At 35.5% G+C, this 12,673-nt stretch overlaps 1 non-coding gene across 1 annotated transcript; it reads left to right on the top strand.

The window, feature by feature from the left end:
• Positions 1 to 10,401: 10,401 nt before the first annotated feature.
• Positions 10,402 to 10,474, top strand: TRNAK-CUU (transfer RNA lysine (anticodon CUU)). The gene has a single exon. It is a non-coding gene; the product is annotated as a tRNA-Lys (tRNA).
• The last annotated feature ends 2,199 nt before the right edge of the window (positions 10,475 to 12,673 follow it).

Below are 12,673 nucleotides of genomic sequence, written 5' to 3'. Positions count from 1 at the left end.
ATTAAGTTACAAGTTTGTTTTGAGATATTAACAAAGCAGTAAAATAAACCAAGTTGTTTATAATTAAGTTACAAGTTTGTTTTGAGATATTAACAAAGCAGTAAAAGAAACCAAATTATTTATAATTAAGTTACAAGTTTGCTTTGAGACATCAACAAAGCAGTAAAACAAACCAAATTGTTAATAATTAAGTTACAAATTTGTTTTGAGATATTAACAAAGCCGTAAAATAAACCAAATAGTTTATAATTAAGTTACAAGTTTGCTTTGAGACATCAACAAAGCAGTAAAACAAACCAAATTGTTTATAATTAAGTTACAAGTTTGTTTTGAGATATTAACAAAGCAGTAAAATAAACCAAATTATTTATAATTAAGTTACAAGTTTGCTTTGAGACATCAACAAAGCAGTAAAACAAACCAAATTGTTAATAATTAAGTTACAAGTTTGTTTTGAGATATTAACAAAGCCGTAAAATAAACCAAATTGTTTATAATTAAGTTACAAGTTTGTTCTGAGATATTAACAAAGCAGTAAAATAAACCAAATAGTTTATAATTAAGTTACAAGTTTGCTTTGAGACATCAACAAAGCAGTAAAATAAACCAAATTGTTTATAATTAAGTTACAAGTTTGCTTTGAGACATCAACAAAGCAGTAAAATAAACCAAGTTGTTTATAATGAAGTTACAAGTTTGTTTGAGATATTAACAAAGCAGTAAAATAAACAAAATTGTTTATAATTAAGTTACAAGTTTGTTTTGAGATATTAACAAAGCAGTAAAATAAACCAAATTGTTTTTAATTAAGTTACAAGATTGTTTTGAGATATCAACAAAGCAGTAAAATAAACAAAATTGTTTATAGTTAAATTACAAGATTGTTTTGAGATATCAACAAAGCAGTAAAACAAACCAAGTTGTTTATAATTAAGTTACAAGATTGTTTTGAGATATCAACAAAGCAGTAAAACAAACCAAATAGTTTACAATTAAGTTACAAGTTTGTTTTGAGATATTAACAAAGCAGTAAAATAAACCAAATTGTTTATAATTAAGTTACAAGTTTGTTTTGAGATATTAACAAAGCAGTAAAAGAAACAAAATTGTTTATAATTAAGTTACAAGTTTGTTTTGAGATATTAACAAAGCAGTAAAATAAACCAAATTGTTTATAATTAAGTTACAAGTTTGTTTTGAGATATTATCAAAGCAGTAAAATAAACCAAATTATTTATAATTAAGTTACAAGATTGTTTTGAGATATCAACAAAGCAGTAAAACAAACCAAATAGTTTACAATTAAGTTACAAGTTTGTTTTGAGATATTAACAAAGCAGTAAAATAAACCAAATAGTTTATGATTAAGTTACAAGTTTGCTTTGAGACATCAACAAAGCAGTAAAATAAACCAAATTGTTTATAATTAAGTTACAAGTTTGTTTTGAGATATTAACAAAGCAGTAAAATAAACCAAATTGTTTATAATTAAGTTACAAGTTTGTTTTGAGATATTAACAAAGCAGTAAAATAAACCAAGTTGTTTATAATTAAGTTACAAGTTTGTTTTGAGATATTAACAAAGCAGTAAAAGAAACCAAATTATTTCTAATTAAGTTACAAGTTTGCTTTGAGATCTTAACAAAGGAGTAAAACAAACCAAATTGTTTATAATTAAGTTACAAGTTTGTTTTGAGATATTAACAAAGCATTAAAATAAACCAAGTTGTTTATAATTAAGTTACAAGTTTATTTTGAGATATTAACTAAGCAGTAAAATAAACCAAGTTGTTTATAATTAAGTTAAAAGTTTGTTTTGAGATATTAACAAAGCAGTAAAATAAACCAAATTGTTTACAATTAAGTTACAAGTTTGTTTTGAGATATTAACAAAGCAGTAAAATGAACCAAATTGTTAATAATTAAGTTACAAGTTTGTTGTGATATATTGACAAAGCAGTAAAATAAACCAAGTTGTTTATAATTAAGTTACAAGTTTGTTTTGAGATATTAACAAAGCAGTAAAATAAACCAAATTGTTTATACTTAAGTTAGAAGTTTGTTTTGAGATATTAACAAAGCAGTAAAATGAACCAAATTGTTTATAATTAAGTTAGAAGTTTGTTTTGAGATCTTAACAAAGGAGTAAAACAAACCAAATTGTTTATAATTAAGTTACAAGTTTGTTTTGAGATATTAACAAAGCAGTAAAATACACCAAATTGTTTATAATTAAGTTACAAGTTTGTTCTGATATATTGACAAAGCAGTAAAATAAACCAAGTTGTTTATAATTAAGTTACAAGTTTGTTTTGAGATATTAATAAAGCAGTAAAATAAACCAAATTGTTTATAATTAAGTTACAAGTTTGTTTTGAGATATTAATAAAGCAGTAAAATAAACCAAGTTGTTTATAATTAAGTTACAAGTTTGTTTTGAGATATTAACAAAGCAGTAAAATAAACCAAATTGTTTATAATTAAGTTACAGGTTTGTTTTGAGATATTAACAAAGCAGTAAAATAAACCAAATTGTTTATAATTAAGTTACAGGTTTGTTTTGAGATATTAACAAAGCAGTAAAATAAACCAAATTGTTTATAATTAAGTTACAGGTTTGTTTTGAGATATTAACAAAGCAGTAAAATAAACCAAGTTGTTTATAATTAAGTTACAAGTTTGTTTTGAGATATTAACAAAGCAGTAAAATAAACCAAATTATTTATAATTAAGTTACAAGTTTGCTTTGAGACATCAACAAAGCAGTAAAACAAACCAAATTGTTTATAATTAAGTTACAGGTTTGTTTTGAGATATTAACAAAGCAGTAAAATAAACCAAGTTGTTTATACTTAAGTTGGAAGTTTGTTTTGAGATATTAACAAAGCAGTAAAACAAACCAAATTGTTTATAATTAAGTTACAGGTTTGTTTTGAGATATTAACAAAGCAGTAAAATAAACCAAATTGTTTATACTTAAGTTAGAAGTTTGTTTTGAGATATTAACAAAGCAGTAAAATAAACCAAATTGTTTATAATTAAGTTACAAGTTTGTTTTGAGATATTAACAAAGCAGTAAAATAAACCAAATTGTTTATAATTAAGTTACAAGTTTGTTTTGAGATATTAACAAAGCAGTAAAATAAACCAAATTGTTTATAATTAAGTTACAAGTTTGTTGTGATATATTGACAAAGCAGTAAAATAAACCAAGTTGTTTATAATTAAGTTATAAGTTTGTTTTGAGATATTAACAAAGCAGTAAAATAAACCAAATTGTTTATAATTAAGTTACAAGTTTGTTGTGATATATTGACAAAGCAGTAAAATAAACCAAGTTGTTTATAATTAAGTTATAAGTTTGTTTTGAGATATTAATAAAGCAGTAAAATAAACCAAATTGTTTATAATTAAGTTACAAGTTTGTTGTGATATATTAACAAAGCAGTAAAATAAACCAAGTTGTTTATAATTAAGCTACAAGTTTGTTTTGAGATATTAACAAAGCAGTAAAATAAACCAAATTATTTATAATTAAGTTACAAGTTTGCTTTGAGACATCAACAAAGCAGTGAAACAAACCAAATTGTTTATAATTAAGTTACAGGTTTGTTTTGAGATATTAACAAAGCAGTAAAATTAACCAAATTGTTTATACTTAAGTTAGAAGTTTGTTTTGAGATATTAACAAAGCAGTAAAATAAACCAAATTGTTTATAATTAAGTTACAAGTTTGTTTTGAGATATTAACAAAGCAGTAAAATAAACCAAATTGTTTATAATTAAGTTACAAGTTTGTTTTGAGATATTAACAAAGCAGTAAAATAAACCAAGTTGTTTATAATTAAGTTACAAGTTTGTTTTGAGATATTAACAAAGCAGTAAAACAAACCAAATTGTTTATAATTAAGTTACAAGTTTGTTGTGATATATTGACAAAGCAGTAAAATAAACCAAGTTGTTTATAATTAAGTTATAAGTTTGTTTTGAGACATCAACAAAGCAGTAAAATAAACCAAGTTGTTTATAATGAAGTTACAAGTTTGTTCTGAGACATCAACAAAGTAATAAATTACATGTTTGTTGTGTGCAAGAGTTTTTCTTGAAATTTTTAAAAGTGATTCTTCACCCCTCAACTTCCTTTATAATTCCTTGATGTGTCCCAGGTAAGAATTATTGAAATGTCAGTAAATATGGGAATAATAATGTTTTAATTGGTGACATTAAATGCAAATTTCATAACAATTACTCTACCCGTATTGTTAAAATCTCAAAATGTTTGCTTTTAGAAAGTTTCAAATGTATACAATGGTGCATCTTAATTGCCCGCAAATCCAAAACCCACAATATTATTTCTGGAACGACTCCAATGATTCCCACATCCTTGAGGGACAGCTCACCTACATTTCCTGAAGGACACCGTGGGATCTTTATCATCCACCAACTAATGCTAGCAGACCAGATTTAATGTCTATTTGTCTATCCGAGGGACGGTGGACACATCGATGTCTGATCACCCTTCCTGTGAACACCAGGTGGCAGTTTATACCTGTTTAGAGATTTGAAGACACGTTGACAGCTCAGAGGTGAATGTGCAAAACTTTACGCTATCTTTTATTTATTTATTTATGCTTAGTATAATTGGTAATTGCTGAAAGTTTGTTTTCATCATTTTTATTTTTTTTTAAATTCACACTCCCAACCTCCAACTTTATCATATATAATTTTTTCTGTATTAATTTCATTTTATTTCCAGTTCTCCTCTTTTATTTTCGGCGCTTTTGACGGAACGAGTGGCGCCAAGAGGGAGCCAGCATTCGAGGTGTAGGCCTCTCTCCCATCGGGGAGCCTGTCGAGATGGCAGCATGAAGCACAGGCAATTCAATAGGCATAGACGAGAGTCCTATTGTTCCATTCTAATGGGCGGGTTCGTGACTCGGCCAGTAATCAGTTGCTGAACCTCCCCTTAACTGTTCAGACCTCACCATGGCGATTGAACATTTGCTGGTTACACAACACCTAGTTTTTAACCTCACCCCACTCGAAAAAATGTGGAAAAGTAGGTTCACTAATGTCAATTATTAAGTTTTTCTTTAAAAGCATAAACTGATTGATCATCCATAACCTCTGATTTATCACTACGTAAGCAAATAGAATCCTGATGTGACAAAGCCAAAGCACCAGCCCCTCATTTCAAATCACGTGGTCAATAAGAAAGAAGAAACAGCACACACACACAGATATATATATCTATATATTTATTTATTTATTTATATATATATATATATATATATATATATATATATATATATTATATATATATATATATATATATATATATATATATATATATATATATATATAATTATATATATAATTATATATATATATATATATATATATATATATATATATACATATACACCTGTATATACACAAAATTATCTTATAATAGAGCAACCATATATGGTAATGTTTGTATGTTTATTTGTGACCAAAAATATTTCTTCTTCTTCAAATAAAATTAACACCGACAACACAGTCCGTGAACTCTTAATTACGTACTGTTGGAATATACCTTTTGACCCTTTAGACTGCTGAGACCCCTCAGACCTTTGACGACACTTTGAGTCCCCCAAGACCCTTAAGACCACCAAGACCCCCGAAGACCCAAAATACCCTTAAAGACTGCAAAGACCCAAAATACCATGAAGACCCAAAAGATCCTAAAAGACCCCTAATACCCAAAATACCCTTAAAGATCCAAAAGACCTGAAAGACCTTGAATACCCAAAATACACCAAAGATACTTAAAGACTCAGAGGAACTAAAAGACCCTTAATACCCAAAAGCCCCAGAAGACCCCAAAGACCCAAAGACCTCGAAGACCCAAAACACCCCAAAGACCAAAAATACCCTTAAAGGCCCAGAGGATCCAAAAGAGCCTGAAGCCCCAAATGGCCCTGAAGAACCAAATGGTCCTGAAGACCCAAAACATCCTGAAGACCCAAAACACCCCAAAGACCCAAAACACCCCGAAGTCCCAAAACACCTTGAAGACCCAAAACACCCCAAAGACCCAAAAGACCCTGAAGACCCCAAAGACCCTTAAATACCCTGAAGACCCAAAAGACTCTAAAATACCTTGAAGAACCAAAATACCCCAAAGCTCCTTAAAGACCATGATGAACCAAAATACCCTTATGTTTCAAAAGCCCCAGAAGACCCTGAAGACCGAAAAGACCCTTAAAGGCCCAGAGGATCTAAAAGACCCTGAAGACCAAAAACACTGTGAAGACCCTGAAGACAAAAAAGACCCAAAACACCCCCAAAGACCCAAAACACCCCGAATACACTAAAGACTTTTAAAGACACCAAAGACCCTGAATACCCTTAAAGATCCAAAAGACCCCAAAGGCCCAAAATAGCGAAAAGACCCTGAATACCCTTAAAGACCCTGAAGTCCCAAAATACCACAAATTCCGAAAAGACCCTTAAAGACCACAAAAATACCCCAAAGACCCTTACAGACCAAAAATATCCCGAAGACCTAAAACACCTTGAAGACCCACAAATCCCTGAAGACCTAATTTTGGCCGCTCTCCCCCACGAGCCTCAGGGCCTTCAAGGTATTTTGGGTCTTTGGCAGTGTTTTTCATCTTTGGGGTCTTTAAGGGTATTTTGGGTCTTCACGGGTCTTGGTGGTCTTAAGGGTATTGGGGGACTTAAAGGGTCGTCAAAGGTCTGAGCGGTCTCAGCAGTCTAAACGTAATTAAGAGGGTGTTAATGTTAATTTGAAGAAGAAGAAGAAGCAGACGTTTTGGTCGCACATAAACACACCACTCGCAACAAACAGACAAACATACATAACTATATAGGTTTCCTCTATCATAATAAGATTGGTATCTCCCGTGATGAAGCTGAATGTGAGGGCCTTTCTCTCTCACCGTAGGCAGGTTGGTGGTCTTTCTGTCTTCCACGGACTCCTCTCCGGCCAAGCTGCCCCAGTGTGCTGTTGTGCATGGAAGGCACGCTCGAGGGGGCGTGCCCAATAGGAGGAGGGAGTTCCGGGTAAGGGACGGAGCATGGAGAGGATTGGAACGGGACGTGCGTCCGATGTTGGATTGAATAAAACAGTTGGACCTTACTGAATTCTTCATTCTTGGAGTACTTTACGACACAACACTCAGCTCTGTCTGTGCTCTGTCCCCCAAATATTATTGGAGTCCTTGGAGAGCCCTTGGAGACGCACGTATAGGCCTACACACACACATAAACTTTAATCAAACAACAATACAATTGTCCGGCTAGCTCAGTCGGTAGAGCATGGGACTCTTGGTCGCGGGTTCGAGCCCCACGTTGGGTTCGAGCCCCACGTTGGGTTCGAGCCCCACGTTGGGAGGTTTTTATGCCTCCACCGACGAAGTCATTATGCTATGGCATTGTGTTTTCAGGTTGTCTGTCGGTCCATCCCTGAAATGTTTTCGTTACGAGGATAACTTGAGAACGGCTAAAGGGATCCGAGTCAAACTTTGTGCAGGTATGTTTAATGACGTAAAGATGAACTGATTTGTTTTTGGGTCAAGAGGTCAAAGGTCAAAGTCTGTAATAGGTCCATAACTTGGGAACGGCTGAAGTGATCCATTTCAAGCCCGAGTACAGCATGTATAATGATGTAAAGATAAAGTGATTAGATTTTGGGGGTCCCAAGGTCAAAGGTCAAAGGTAATGTCAGGTAAAAATGTGATAACTTGTGAACAGCTGAAGGGGTTTAAATTAAAACATGGCGCAGGTATGTATAATGATGTAAACATGAACTGATTAAATTTTGGGGTCAATAGGTCAAAGGTCAAAGGTCATGTCACTTAAAAATGTGCGAACATGGGCACAGCTGAATGGATTAAAATCAAACTTGACACAAGTATTATAATGCTGTAATAATGTGGGCGGAGGCATATCGGTCGACGTCATGACGTCGAAGAGTGCCGTCCTAGTTATAATTTAACTCATCTCTCTCTGCACGTCGACTCGCAGTCGGGGAGTCGAATGAAAGTTTGCAAGATGGACAGTTCGAACACCGACAGTTATTCCAAATAGTTTCAATTTGGCAAGTGCTTCTTCCTTGTTTGGGGGTTAAAAAGGATGGAGCAATTGAGCATGGACAAACAACCATCGGTGGGCAACCATTGGGCAGGCCAAGATGGACGTTGTGACATCATACGTTTAAGTTCCTCATTTCAATGGAACATTGTTAAAATCATTATTATTTCCTCCGCCACCGAAGGTGAACAGACATGTAATCAATCACCCCTGTTTGTCTGTCTCCCTCTTGGTGAGAAGGATATCTCAAAATGTTATTGATTGATTCAGACGAAACGAGAACACCACTCGCAAGAGCACACACCTCCGCCAGGCTGAACAGTATATGTTTTGTATCCCACTGATGGGACGGATCTGGATTCGGACCTAAACAAAAATCTAATCGGTTTGTTGTTGTCAAATACCCAACCCACCCACCAAGTTTTGTCAAAACTCATCCACAACGTTTTGAAATATCATGCTACATGTCATTTTAGGCCCGATCACTCAATGGTGAAGAATCACTTTAAAAATAAAAACAAAGCCTCATATCCGGGAGTGTCGTGCCCAACAACCGAGCATCAAAGTAATAAATAACAGAGAGTTTGGTGGGCACTATATTCACCGTGGTTATAGGGGGACCTCGACACCTTCCAGATCCGCAGGTCGGCAGCTCGAGCACCATCCAGATGTGCGGGTCGACAGCTTGTGCACCCTCCAGACCCGCGGGTTGGCAGCTCGTGCACCCTCCAGACCCGCGGGTTGGCAGCTCGTGCACCCTCCAGATCCGCGGGTTGGCAGCTCGTTCACCCTCTATATCCACGGGTCGGCAGCTCATGCACCCTCCAAATCCGCGGGTCGCTAGCTCGTGCACCCTCCAGATCTGCGGTTGGCAGCTCATGCACCCTCCAGATCCGCGGGTCGGCAGGTCGTGCACCCTCCAGATCCGCGGGTCGGCAGCTCATGGACCCTCCAGATCCGCGGGTCGGCAGCTCATGGACCCTCCAGATCCGCGGGTCGGTCTCATCAGTGAAAACGTAATGAAGAGTGTGTTAATATTATTTGAAGAAGAAGAAGACGACGTTTTGGTCGCGTTTCAACATGCACACAAACAAACAGACAAACTAACATAACTATATACGTTTGCTCTATCATAATAAGATTGGTATAGTCAGGTTCACTCTGTTAACAAATATAATTTCGTTCAAAATTTTTGGAGATTAGCAAAACTACACATTTTTGGAATATTCAGAGCATGAGGAATCCAAAAATTAATGTTTACATTTGCGTAGACAACTTTGCGAAAATGACACTCAGGACAGTGATGAAGATAGTCAGGTTCACTAAGTTAACAAATATAATTTCGTTCAAAAATTTGGGAGATCAGCAAACCTGTACATTTTTGGAATCATCAGAGCATGGAGAATCTGAAAATCAATGTTGGCATTTGCACAGACACCTGTATGGCCGCCATTTTGGATTTTCAAAATGGCCGCCATAAAATACATATTTTGCGCTATCTCGGCTTCTAGTCAACCTAGAGACTTAATTAAATATGCTAATCCTATGTTTTCTGGGTCAAGGAATCCAATAAAGGCCTCAACACAGTGCTCAGGATTATAGAAAAGCAACAAACAAAGGTAATTGAAAGCCATTGTCTTTATATTTGTGATATAACTGTATTACATAATACATGATATTGCAAGTCCTTTGAAGTTATAGGTATGGGTTTATAAAGCAGGAAAGCAGTCTTGTTAGTATCAGATTGAACTACAAGTCCTATACACAGGATCTACTAGGTCTACACCGTTCAGTAATATGCTTTTACAGATCTTCATCATTGTCGTGAGTGTCATTTTCGCAAAGGTGTCTATGCAAATGCAAACATTAGTTTTTGGATTCCTCATGCGCTGAATATTCCAAAAATGTATAGTTTTGCTAATCTCCAAAAAATTTGAACGAAAAAACATAGTGAACCTGACTAGTATCTCCCGTGATGAAGCTGATTGTGAGGGCCTTTCTCTCTAACCGCAGGCAGGTTGGTGGTCTTTCTGTCTTCTCCCGACTCCTCTCTGGCCTCGCTCCCCCAGCTCTGTCTGTGCTCTGTCCCCCAAATATTATTGGAGTCCTTTGTGAGCCCTTGGAGACGCACGTATACACACACACACACACACACACACACACACACACACACACACAACAACAACAACAACAACAACAGGCATTTTTAGGCCATTTTCCCTGCAAGGGCGGGGGTGAGCCTTGCGGTCCCCATGACAATCCACACACACACATAAACTTTAATCAAACAAGAATACAACTGCCCGGCTAGCTCAGTCGGTAGAGCATGGGACTCTTAATCCCAGGGTCGTGGGTTCAAGCCCCACGTTGGGCGCATTGTCTTTATGCCTCCACCGACGAAGTGATTATGGCATTAAGTTTTCAGGTTTCTTGCCGGTCCAGCCCTGTAGTCAGGTTCACTATGTCAATAAACTATATTTCGTTCAAAATCATGGTAGATTAGCAAACCTATACATTTTTGGAAAGGTTATACCATAAGGAAACTAAAAATCAATGTTTACATTTGGAGAGATACCTGTATGACGGCCATTTTGGATTTTCAAAATGGCCACTGTAAAATACATATTTTGTTCTATTTCTGCCTCTAATTACCCTAAAAACTTTTTTAAAATATACGAAACCTATATTTTCAGGGACAAGGAATCCAATGAAAGTATCAAATTAGTGCTATGGGGAATGGTAAGACACGAATCAAAGGTTTTGAATTGCAAAATACTGTCTTCATATTCACGATAAGTTGCATAATCAAATACATGTTATCATTTTGTACAGGCAGTTAATAACATCAAAATGTGTCACAATAATTCATATCACCAAACATACACAGGCAGTCAGCAAAATCATATATACACATGCAGTCAGTATAACTTCACATCTACACAGGCAGTCAATGACAAAATATACACAGGCAGTCAATGGCATCAAACATACACGATTACAGAATATGCCATTTAGAGTTCGTCATCACTGTCCTGTGTGTCGTATCCGACAATATAGTCCGCATCGTTTTCACAGTCCGTTCCACACAAGCAAAGGTCGGTCAAATTGATTGGCAAATCGAATTGGTCGAATGGTCGATCGAATCGAATTCGATGAATCGAATCGAATCGAATCGATCGAATTGGTCGAATGGTCGAATGGTCGATCGAAACGATTGGTCGAATGGTCGAATTGGTCGAATGGAATTGGTCGATTGGTCGAATTGGTCGAATGGAATTGGTCGATTGGTCGAATTGGTCGAATTGGTCGAATCGAATTGGTCGGAATTGGCAAATGTAAACATTGATTTTCAGATTTTCCATGTAATAACGTTTCCAAAAATGTATAGGTTTGCTAATCTACCATGATTTTGAACGAAAAAACATGGTGAACCTGACTACTGATAGGTTTTCGTCACCACGATAATTTGAGAACGGCGAAAGGGATCCGAGTCAAACTTGGTGAAGGTATGTTTGATGACATAGAGATGAACTGATTTGATTTTGGGTTCAGGAAGTCAAAGGACAAAGGTCAGAGGTCATGTTTGGTAAAAATACTGTCACCGGCATAACTTGTGAACCAGTGATGGGATTCTGACCAAATTGGGAACACTTATGTAGAATGATGTAAAGATGAACTGATTATATTTTGGGGTGAAGAGGTTAAAGGTCAAAGTCTGTAATAGGTCTTTAACTTGAGAACGACTGAAGTGATCTAATTCAAACTAGGTACAGGCATGTATAATGATGTAAAGATAAAGTGATTAGATTTTGGGGGTCCCAAGGTCAAAGGCCAAAGGTCATAGGTCATGTTAGGTAAAAATGTGATAACTTGTGAACATCTGAAGGGATTTAAATTACAACATGGTGCAGGTATGTATAATGATGTAAACATGAACTGATTAAATTTTGGGGTCAATAGGTCAAAGGTCAAAGGTCATGTCAGGTAAAAATGTGCTAACTTTGGGCACAGCTGAATGGATGAAAATCAAACTTGATACAAGTATTATAATGATGTAATAATGTGGGCGGAGGCATATCGGTCGACGTCATGACGTCGAAGAGTGCCGTCGTAGTTATAATTTAACTCACCTCTTCACGTGGACTCGCAGTCGGGGAGTCGAATGAACGTCGGCAAGATGGACAGTTCAAACACCGACAGTTATTCCAAATAGTTTTAATTTGGCAAGTGCTTCTTCCTTGTTTGGGGGTTAAAAAGGATGGAGCAATGGAGCATGGACAAACAACCATCGGTGGGCAACCATTGGGCAGGCCAAGATGGACGTTGTGACATCATACGTTTACGTTCCTCATTTCAATGGAACATTTTAAAAATCATTATTATTTCCTCCACCACCGAAGGTGAACAGACATGGAATCAATCACCCCTGTTTGTCTGTCTCCCTCTTGGTGAGAAGGATATCTCAAAATGTTATTGTGTGGAGCTGTGCTCCCACGTCGAACTCCAACAATATGGACGCGACAACGAGCTGAGTTTCACAGAGCTGTTTATTCTGAGCTCGGCACGAATGCAC

Source organism: Myxine glutinosa, chromosome 9, assembly GCF_964187855.1.
Source record: "Myxine glutinosa chromosome 9, kmMyxGlut1.1, whole genome shotgun sequence".
NCBI classification, from domain to species: domain Eukaryota; kingdom Metazoa; phylum Chordata; class Myxini; order Myxiniformes; family Myxinidae; genus Myxine; species Myxine glutinosa.
Note: the sequence above shows the minus strand (reverse complement) of the source record. Positions and strands in the feature narration are given on the sequence as shown.